Source organism: Triticum urartu, chromosome 5A, assembly GCF_056163025.1.
Source record: "Triticum urartu cultivar PI428250 chromosome 5A, HENAU_Tu73, whole genome shotgun sequence".
Taxonomy (NCBI): domain Eukaryota; kingdom Viridiplantae; phylum Streptophyta; class Magnoliopsida; order Poales; family Poaceae; genus Triticum; species Triticum urartu.
In genome coordinates this window covers 466,558,308-466,569,639 of record NC_141877.1, presented here as the reverse complement: position 1 = coordinate 466,569,639, position 11,332 = coordinate 466,558,308, and the positions used below count along the sequence as shown (strand labels likewise).

Genomic DNA, 11,332 nt, shown 5'->3' with positions numbered 1-11,332 from the left:
CTCTCTTGTTCCATCTTACTGAAAACGAGGCCTTTCAGTCATCTTGCCCATGTGGTATGATTTGCATGTCTCAAGTGATCCAAAATCAAGTGAGTCCAAACGATCCATCTTCATGGAGTTTCTTCATGCATATATGCCAATAGACATGGTTCGCATGTCTCAATCTTTTTCAAAAACGAGTGAGTCCGAAGATCCATCAACATGGAGCTTCTTCATGCATTTTATGCCGATATGACTTAAGTGGCAGTGCCACAAGTAGGTGGTACTATCATCACTATCTTATATCTTTTGGCATGAACATGTGTATCACTATGATCGAGATTCAATAAACCATTCATTTTAGGTGCAAGACCATTGAAGGTATTATTCAAATAAAAAGAGTAACCATTATTCTCCTTAAAGAATAACCGTATTGCGATAAACATAATCCAATCATGTCTATGCTCAACGCAAAAACCAAATAACAATTATTTAGGTTTAACACCAATCTCGATGGTAGAGGGAGCATGCGATGCTTGATCACATCAACCTTGGAAACACTTCCAACACATATCGTCATCTCACCTTTAGCTAGTCTCCGTTTATTCCATAGCCTTTTATTTCGAGTTACCAACACTTAGCAACCAAACCGGTATCTAATACCCTGGTGCTACTAGGAGTACTAGTAAAGTACACATTAATATAATGTATATCCAATATACTTCTGTCGACCTTGCCTGCCTTCTCATCTACCAAGTATCTAGGGTAGTTCTGCTTCAGTGACCGTTCCCCTCATTACAGAAGCACTTAGTCTCGGGTTTGGGTTCAACCTTGGGTTTCTTCACTAGAGCAGCAACTGATTTGCCGTTTCATGAAGTATCCCTTCTTTCCCTTGCCCTTCTTGAAACTAGTGGTTTTACTAACCATCAACAATTGATGCTCCAATTTGATTTCTACTTTCGCGGTGTCAAACATCGCGAGTTGCTCAAGGATCATCATGTCTATCCCTGATATGTTATAGTTCATCACGAAGCTCTAATAGCTTGGTGGCAGTGACTATGGAGAACCATCACTGTCTCATCTGGAAGATTAACTCCCACTCGATTCAAGCGATTGTAGTACTCAGACAATCTGAGCACATGCTCAACGATTGAGCTTTTCTCCCTTAGTTTGCAGGCTTAAGAAACTTGTCAGAGGTCTCATACCTCTTGACGTGGGCATTAGTCTGAAATCCCAATTTCAGTCTTTGAAACATCTCATATGTTCTGTGATGTTTCAAAACTGTCTTTGGTGCCACAATTTTAAACCGTTAGCATCACACACTCAACTATCACGTAGTCATCAAAACGTGTATGTCAGATGTTTCGTAACATCTACAGACGACGCTCGAGGTTCAGCACACCGAGCGGTGCATTAAGGACATAAGCCTTCTGTGCAGCAATGAGGACAATCCTCAGTTTACGGACCCAGTCCGCGTAATTGCTACTATCAACTTTCAACTAAATTTTCTCTAGGAACATATCTTAGTAGAACTAAAGCGTAAGCTACGACATTATTTGCAAAGACATTTTGACTATGTTCATGATAATTAAGTTCATCTGATTATTTAATGAACTCCCACTTAGATAGACATCCCTCTAGTCATCTAAGTGATACATGATCCGAATCGACTAGACCGTGTCCGATCATCACGTGAGACGTACTAGTCATGCTCGACCTTTCGGTCTCTTGTGTTCCGAGGCCATGTGTGTACATGCTAGGCTCGTCAAGTTAACCTAAGTGTTTCGCATGTGTTCCGAGGCCATGTCTGTACATGCTAGGCTCGTCAACACCCGTTGTATTCGAACGTAAGAATCTATACACCCGATCATCACGTGGTGCTTCGAAACGACGAACTTTCACAACGGTGCACAGTTAGGGGGAACACTTTCTTGAAATTTTAATGAGGGATCATCTTATTTACTACTGTCGTTCTAAGCAAATAAGATGTATAAACATGATAAACATCACATGCAATCAAATAGTGACATGATATGGCCAATATCATATTGCTCCTTTTGATCTCCATCTTCGGGGCTCCATGATCATCATCGTCACCGGCATGACACCATGATCTCCATCATCATGATCTCCATCATCGTGTCTTCATGAAGTTGTCTCGCCAACTATTAATTCTACTATTACAGCTAACGGTTAGCAATAAAGTAAAGTAATTACATGATGTTTATGTTGACACGCAGGTCATAAATAAATTAAGACAACTCCTATGGCTCCTGCCGGTTGTCATACTCATCGACATGCAAGTCGTGATTCCTATTACAAGAACATGATCAATCTCATACATCACATATCATTCATCACATTCTTCTTGGCCATATCACATCACATAGCATACCCTGCAAAAACAAGTTAGACGTCCTCTAATTGTTGTTTGCATGTTTTACGTGGCTTCTATGGGTTTCTACCAAGAACGTTTCTTACCTACGCAAAAACCACAACGTGATATGCCAATTGCTATTTACCCTTCATAAGGACCCTTTTCATAGAATCCGATCCGACTAAAGTGGGAGAGACAGACACCCGCTAGCCACCTTATGCAACTAGTGCATGTCAGTCGGTGGAATCAGTCTCACGTAAGAGTACATGTAAGGTCGGTCCGGGCCGCTTCATCCCACAATGCCGCCGAATCAAGATTGGACTAGTAACGGTAAGCATATTGAACAAAATCAACGCCCACAACTACTTTGTGTTCTACTCGTGCATAGAAACTACGCATAGACCTAGCTCATGATGCCACTGTTGGGGAACGTAGCAATAATTCAAAATTTTCCTACGTGTCACCAAGATCAATCTATGGAGTCATCTAGCAACGAGGGAGGAGTGGATCTACATACCCTTGTAGATCGCGCGCGGAAGCGTTCAAGAGAACGGGGTTGATGGAGTCGTACTCGTCGTGATCCAAATCACCGATGATCCTAGCGCCGAACGGACGGCACCTCCGCGTTCAACACACGTACGGAGCAGCGACGTCTCCTCCTTCTTGATCCAGCAAGGGGGGAGGAGAGGTTGATGGAGATCCAGCAGCACGACGGCGTGGTGGTGGAAGTAGCGGGATTCCAACAGGGTTTCGCCAAGCGCTGCGGGAGGAGGGAGATGTGTCATGGGAGGGAGAGGGAGGCGCCAGGGCTTAGGTGCGGCTGCCCTCCCTTCCCCCCACTATATATAGGGCCAAGGGAGAGGGGGGGCGCAGCCTTGGCCCTTCCTCCAAGGAAGGGTGCGGCCATGGAGGAGTCCATCCTCCCCAAGGCACCTAGGAGGTGCCTTCCCCCTTTAGGACTCTTCCTTTCCCTTATCTCTTGGCGCATGGGCCTCTTGGGGCTGGTGCCCTTGGCCCATATAGGCCAAGGCGCACACCCCTACAGCCCATGTGGACCCCCGGGGCAGGTGGACCCCCTTGGTGGACGCCCGGACCCCTTTCGGCACTCCCGGTACAATACCGATAATGCGCGAAACTTTTCCGGCGACCAAAACAAGACTTCCCATATATAAATCTTTACCTCCGGACCATTCCAGAACTCCTCGTGACGTCCGGGATCTCATCCGGGACTCCGAACAACTTTCGGGTTACCGCATACTAATATCTCTATAACCCTAGCGTCATTGAACCTTAAGTGTGTAGACCCTACGGGTTCGGGAACCATGCAGACATGACTGAGACGTTCTCCGGTCAATAACCAACAGCGGGATCTGGATACCCATGTTGGTTCCCACATGTTCCACGATGATCTCATCGGATGAACCACGATGTCAAGGACTTAATCAATCCCGTATACAATTCCCTTTGTCTATCGGTACGATACTTGCCCGAGATTCGATCGTCGGTATCCCGATACCTTGTTCAATCTCGTTACCGGCAAGTCTCTTTACTCGTTCCGTAACACATCATCCCGTGATCAACTCCTTGATCACATTGTGCACATTATGATGATGTCCTATCGAGTGGGCCCAGAGATACCTCTCCATTTACACGGAGTGACAAATCCCAGTCTCGATTCGTGCCAACCCAACAGACACTTTCGGAGATACCTGTAGTGTACCTTTATAGCCACCCAGTTACGTTGTGACGTTTAGCACACCCAAAGTATTCCTACGGTATCCGGGAGTTGCACAATCTCATGGTCTAAGGAAATGATACTTGACACTAGAAAAGCTTTAGCATACGAACTACATGATCTTGTGCTAGGCTTAGGATTGGGTCTTGTCCATCACATCATTCTCCTAATGATGTGATCCCGTTATCAACGACATCCAATGTCCATGGTCAGGAAACCGTAACCATCTATTGATCAACGAGCTAGTCAACTAGAGGCTTACTAGGGACATGGTGTTGTCTATGTATCCACACATGTATCTGAGTTTCCTATCAATACAATTCTAGCATGGATAATAAACGATTATCATGAACAAGGAAATATAATAATAACTAATTTATTATTGCCTCTAGGGCATATTTCCAACATGTATTTTATCTTCCAATAGTTTGAAGTTTGATTAACACATATGTGTGTAGCCAAAACCCAATTATCCAAAAAAGAGACTAAATTGGGATAGTTGACCTCAGTACCAAACGAGATGGCCATTAAGAACATTGGGATAGTTGACCCCACTTGTCATGCAAAAATAAACAAGTGAGGGACGTTGTTTGGCCAATTATTTATGACATGCAAAACAAACATTTGCCTTTAACCAACACAACCACTTGGTCCACCATAGTGAAAATGGTACCCCTTGTTGATACCAGGAAGGAAATCAGTTTCCGTGTAACAATCCGTCTTGTCAACTAAAGGGGGCCATATTAACTGTAATTGGTTCAAAAGCACGACCTTTGGAGTCATAATTCTTAACATGCCTGAAGTACGCAGTTGTCTTGTCATCGTCATTCTCATCAGGAAAGTGGCCACTGCCCATTGGAGGACCACGAGTACTATTTAAGTAATTGACAAATCCAGTCAATGCTTTTATACGTGGTGTTCCGGAACAAAATTCCACTGGAAAATAACCCAAGAACGATGGGGTTTGCAAATCATGACGATACACCACCCAATCTTCGGATTTGGGATCTTGTAATCGATGAGGGGTGATGTCCATTTTCATGCAAATGGAAAGTAGAAACATGTTGTGGTTAGCAAGAATCTAAGCCTGAAGTAAAAAAAATAGTTCCTTAACTTTCATGTTCTTGCAGTAGTAAAGCACCATAGCATATTATTGTGGAGGCATTTATGTGAATTAACCCATAACCGAATTTTGCATGTTCAAATGTAATCATGTATCGGTATGTTCAGCTCTAATCATGTACTAGTATATTAGTATTTAAACCAGGATAAAGGGTGCACCTTATTAAGACTAAGCCTAATGTAGTGGTCATACTCTCCATAACTTGATGGAGGAGTAATCGCTTGCCCGGGCACTAGTGCAGTTCCACTTGCAGCAACAAATCCTTTGCACCGCAAGTTGTAGCAGCTCGCTGATTTAAAGTCCTTCTGGAAAATGGTTGAAGAAAACTTTAGTCTTGTCGATCTACAAATACCTATACTTAGATTGATACCTATGTGTGTTATTAAACGTTCAAGTTTACACTTACCGTCCAATATGTGAAGAAACGAACATCTCTGTTATGATACAAAGAAGGGGATACCTACAAGCCAAAGCATAATTTGAAATGGCAGTTTATTGGGTCCTCCTGGTCGAGTTACGGCGATGGGTGTTATTTTTATACATGAAACCCGGCTTCAATTAAGTTGTAGTGTCCTCCATCTTGACAATAAATTTGTATGGATGCTCCGGAGTCTTGAGAGTATTCTTGATTTGGTGAACCCCACATACTAATTTCAGCTCGAAGACCATAGAATCCTCCTGGTCTAGTGCGCCACATAGCATACTATGAATAATAAGTTACATATCAAATTAGTGAATACTCAAAAATAGTGTACAGTGCAAACAAGATTAACATAACAAATGTGAGTGCATTTTCTTGGAGTTGGTATGAGGTCTTATGGCGTGGATATCCTCGTGCTCATTTGGATGCTGGATTTTCCTAACATCTTGTCTAGTAGGTTACTCCCGATTTGGCTTGCCTGGCATAGTGTAAGGTCAGTGCAATGGGAACTTTTGGTGGCGGTGCACTACTTTGTTTTGGAACTCATGGTCGGTCGGATGGTGTGGCTCGGGTGCTTTTCAAGGATGTAAGTGTCTTCTCTCCTCTTTATGGAGGAATAAATTTGGATATAACTATCACATATAGAGGTGCATGGTATTCTGCCATATTTTTGTCACGTCAAGTCATCAGCAAACCATGTCCTAGGTTCCTTTTCAAGCCAGTTGGTTGTCGGTGTTTTCGTGGCATGTTTTGTTTGTAGTGTCCATCACTTCAAATCCCAATATACATTGGGATCCAAGGTTAATTCATTTAGGTGTATGTCTTTGTATATGGTAGTTTTTCTTTTGATAAAATGTTTGTATGGGAGACCCATACAATATAACTATGAGTATTAGGATTTGAAACCTGGTGGGTGGAGTCGTGCCCCCAGAACTCCACCACCGTATGAAGAGATGGTTCTCCTCGTGTTTGATATTCATCCGGTTTTCTCCTAATTAATTATCTAGGAGATATGTTCTTAATAAAATGCATACATTTTTCGTCTATGGAGAAATGGATTTTGATAGTAAGCATACAAGATTGCTAAACCAGGTGTCGAGATAAATGATTTTTGAAATATGCACCTTGTCTCGTTCACTGATGCCCAAAATTTAGCTTGACCGGGTAGGACTTAGGTAGGTCATTCATGCATGTGGATGTCTATTGTTGTTTCTCTGGCATTTAAGTACATGTGCTTGCTTGGCTTAAAAAAACCAGAGAGAGGGGGGAGGGGAGAGAGGGAGGGAGAGAGAGGGGGGAGAGAGAGTACATGAGAAATAATATTGCCTCCTCCATCTTGATTTTTGACAAACGGAAAAGGCATATGCCTAAAAAGAGTGGTGTTCTGTAAAGAAAAATGTTAGTTCTTGGCTAGTAGCATAATTGTTGCATCAAGCTCATAGACTACAAGTATTTCTTTTGAAATCCAATGTCCTAATTGATAATCTGGCACATGATTAATAGAGAATAGTACGAACTCACTACAAATAATATTGACCATCGGGATCAAATCATCAAGTAGGATAGGGTGAATAAATAAGGAACAGAACAAGACTCTGTGCATCGAAGGCTAAAAATACACTTTATTTACCTTCTTATTCATTTGTAAACTGCCACCTACATCTGTTGATTCGACCAAAGTGATGTAGTAAGGAGTGAACGAAATGCACAACAAGATTGATATGACAACATAACCACAACCCATGGGTACAAGGAAATGTGTTATTTCAGTGAAACTCGGAATGGAGTGCTTCCTTTTTTAGATGGATGTTATGTGAAGAACGCGATATTATATATAAAGAGTAGATCCACATTTTGTATAAAATCATTATACTACTCCCTCCATTTCACAATGTAGTGCTTCCTCTATCCACGTGTTTCAACTTTGATCGTAAATTTAACTACCAAGACCGATTGCGGCAGGATCAAAAATTATATCAGTGAATTCGTATTCGAATGAAGTTTTCAATTATATAATTTTTTCTCCGGCCGCAGTTGGTCTCGTTGGTTAAATTTATGGTCAAAGTTGGACCTCGGTAAGCGCGGGCGCATTATATTTTGGAACGGAGGGAGTACATATGCAGATCCACTCAACATTTAATGAATGACATCGGGTGATCTATCTTCTTTGGCTACGGATTAAACCCATTAACAGTCGCGGTAAGAGCGTTTTCTGGGCTATGCCACGTCGGATTCACTGTGCTCGTCGATTGGGCAAGTTGTGCTTCTTTCTATTGGCCGGTCGTGGCTGATATAGCCAAGAGAAAGCTTACGAGGGAAGGGAAAGAAGGCCTCTGTACGCCTGCAGCCCAAGTCGCACCCCCCACGTTCTCCATCCCCACACGCAACCTCTTCCTCTCCTCCGCATCTTCCAGGCTACAGCAGAGGGCAGTCAAGGGGGCGAGCAGGATGGGTCCAGCCGATTTCTTCGCCGGATCTGGAGCCCAAGGGCGACGCCGACGAGCACGCAGCCACGCCAACATCGTTGCCTCGAGAGAGGAGTGGGTGGGAGGAGAAGGCGGCGGCGGCTCGAGGGCAAGGTGGGTCGGGGGCAAGGGGTCGGAGCTTCTCGCCTGATTCATGGCGTAAGTGGATATGGGCTTTGGTATCGATTCCCTTTTCTAATTCAAGTTCTTGCGGAAGTCTCGTACAGAATTGGCGTCCTAACTTTATTTCAGCGGATATATTTTTATCAGATTTTAGGCTTTCCCCCGCTGCCTCTAATCACAAGTTGGAACCCGATTTGGTTTCTTCCCTTCAGACTCTAGTTCATGCAAAAATACGAACATAGCTTTCCTGTACCCAAGACCAAGGGACGAGCGTTTGGACTTGCCCTGTTCAGAAAAATAAGCTGAACATTTTTTCATATTTGTGCAGGGCATGCTTGATCATATTACTCTTAATTTAGCACAGTTCTGTGTTTATTGGAAAAGTATCAGTTAATTAGTAAGTCGGTTCACTTAGCTGAAAATGACACTAAAGGTCTCAACAAGTGGTACTTGCTGCCCAAAATCAGCACTTTCCAATTTTCTCCTCAATTTCTGCAAGGAAAAGAAAGATGATAGTTATTTAGACCCGCCCCCTCCTTTTTCCAACTCCTCCCTCTTGATTCCTGGGTGTTATTTCATGAAATCGGGGTGATTTTAGCTTCCCCTAAAGCAACGCGCTCATCGCCCATGCCCATCCTCCGCTTCTCATTATCGTTTCCGTCAGCAGGTGAGATATCATGCTTCCTCTCTGGTCTCGATTTCGTGTTGCTATTCTACTGTGTGTTGTACGCCCTCCATTCCATAATATAGTGCGCTCGCGCTTCCAGAGGTCCAACTTTGACCATAAATTTAACCAACGAGACCAACTGCGGCGAGAGAAAAAATTATATAATTGAAAACTTCTTTCAAATACGAATTCACTGATATAATTTTTGCTCCCGTCGCAATCGGTCTTGGTAGTTAAATTTACGGTCAAAGTTGAAGCACGTGGATAGAGGAAGCACTACATTGTAGAATGAAGGGAGTATGCCAAAAGCCGCGTGGCTTTTAGCAGTCTGCACCCCACCAAGGTGTGGTGGCCGGTGGAGTTGACCTATTAGCTTGCATGCACTTGCTTAATTGATTCTGCATGGCAGCAATGATTTCTGCTGGTTTTCCATGACTAGGTGATTGTCTGATGGGTTATGCATCCATGCGCGTAAATAATCAGGTTTCTGGCAAGGGCACATGATTATCTCTACTCCGTCATGTCCTCTGCTGTATTTTATACCAAGGACGAAAGCTAGAGGTGGATGGAAATTTCTTACTCATGGGTTGTTAATGAGGCAACCTTCATGGTGAATTTGTTTAAACAACAGAACAGTATTAAATTCATTCTATGAATTAATAAGTAAAACATCTTTTCTATTCGAATTGAATCTATCCAAGGAGCCTCTCAGGCAACAACATCGTCTGCTTCTTGTTTCAGTTATTAAGCTTGGGCTGTCTAAACCTGAAAAATTACTATTCTTATTCCATTATGTTCAGTATCAAGCGGGTTTCTCTTGATGTGTACAATAGTCGAACAAATATTTTATGGTATGATTTTTTTCATATCAAGCTGATACTAGATTTATTTGTTGGTTTGTGTTGCTCATTATTTGTGACGCCCCCGATTTAATCGTACACTAATCATACACGCAAACGTGTACGATCACGATCAGGGACTCACGGGAAGATATCACAACACAACTCTACAAATAAAATAAGTCATACAAGCATCATATTACAAGCCAGGGGTCTCGAGGGCTCGAATACAAGAGCTCGATCATAGACGAGTCAGCGGAAGCAACAATATCTGAGTACAGACATAAGTTAAACAAGTTTGCCTTAAGAAGGCTAGCACAAACTGGGATACAGATCGGAAGAGGCGCAGGCCTCCTGCCTGGGATCCTCCTAAACTACTCCCGGTCGTCGTCAGCGGTGGCAGCACGTAGTAGTAGGCACCTCTGGTGTAGTAGGAGTCGTCGTCGACGGTGGCGTCTGGATCCTGGGCTCCAACATCTGGTTGCGACAACCAGGTAGAAGGGATAGAGGAAAAAGAAGGAGAAAGCAACCGTGAGTACTCATCCAAAGTACTCGCAAGCAAGGAGCTACACTACATATGCATGGGTATATGTGTAAAGGCCATATCGGTGGACTGAACTGCAGAATGCCAGGATAAGAGGGAGATAGCTAATCCTGTCGAGGACTACGCTTCTGGTAACCTCCATCTTGCAGCATGTAGAAGAGAGTAGACGGAAGTCCTCCAAGTAGCATCGCATAGCATAAACCTAACCGATGATCCTCCCCTCGTCGCCCTGTGAGAGAGCGATCACCGGTTGTATCTGGCACTTGGAAGGGTGTGTTTTATTAAGTATCCGGTTCTAGTTGTCATAAGGTCAAGGTACAACTCCAAGTCATCCTGTTACCGAAGATCACGGCTATTCGAATAGATTAACTTCCCTGCAGGGGTGCACCACATAACCCAACACGCTCGATCCCATTTGGCCGGACACACTTTCCTGGGTCATGCCCGACCTCGGAAGATCAACACGTTGCAGCCCTACCTAGGCACAACAGAGAGGTCAGCACGCCGGTCTAAATCCTATGGCGCAGGGGTCTGGGCCCATCGCCCTTTGCACACCTGCACGTTGCGAATGCGGCCGGAAGCAGAACTAGCCCCCTTAATACAAGAGCAGGCTTACGGTCCAATCCGGCGCGCGCCACTCAGTCGCTGACGTCACGAAGGCTTCGGCTGATACCACGACGTCGAGTGCCCATAACTGTCCCCGCGTAGATGGTTAGTGCGTATAGGCCAGTAGCCAGACTCAGATCAAATACCAAGATCTCGTTTAACGTGTTAAGTATCTGCGAACGTCGACCAAGGCCAGGCCCACCTCTCTCCTAGGTGGTTTCAACCTGCCCTGTCGCTCCGCCACAAAGTAACAGTCGGGGGCCGTCAGGAACCCAGGCCCACCACTACCTGGATGGAGCCACCTGCCCCTTCAGCCCCATCTCCAAACAGTTTCTCCGGTAATGTAACAGTGTAAAGTATATAGTATATGCCCGTGATCACCTCCCGAGTGATCACGGCCCGATAGTATAGCATGGCAGACGGACAAGAATGTAGGGCCACTGATGATAAACT

The 11,332-nt window shown here is 44.1% G+C and overlaps 1 pseudogene; it reads right to left on the bottom strand.

Annotated features, from left to right (window-relative positions):
- Positions 1 to 4,721: 4,721 nt before the first annotated feature.
- Positions 4,722 to 7,379, bottom strand: LOC125507135 (protein neprosin-like; annotated as a pseudogene).
- Positions 7,380 to 11,332: the final 3,953 nt, after the last annotated feature.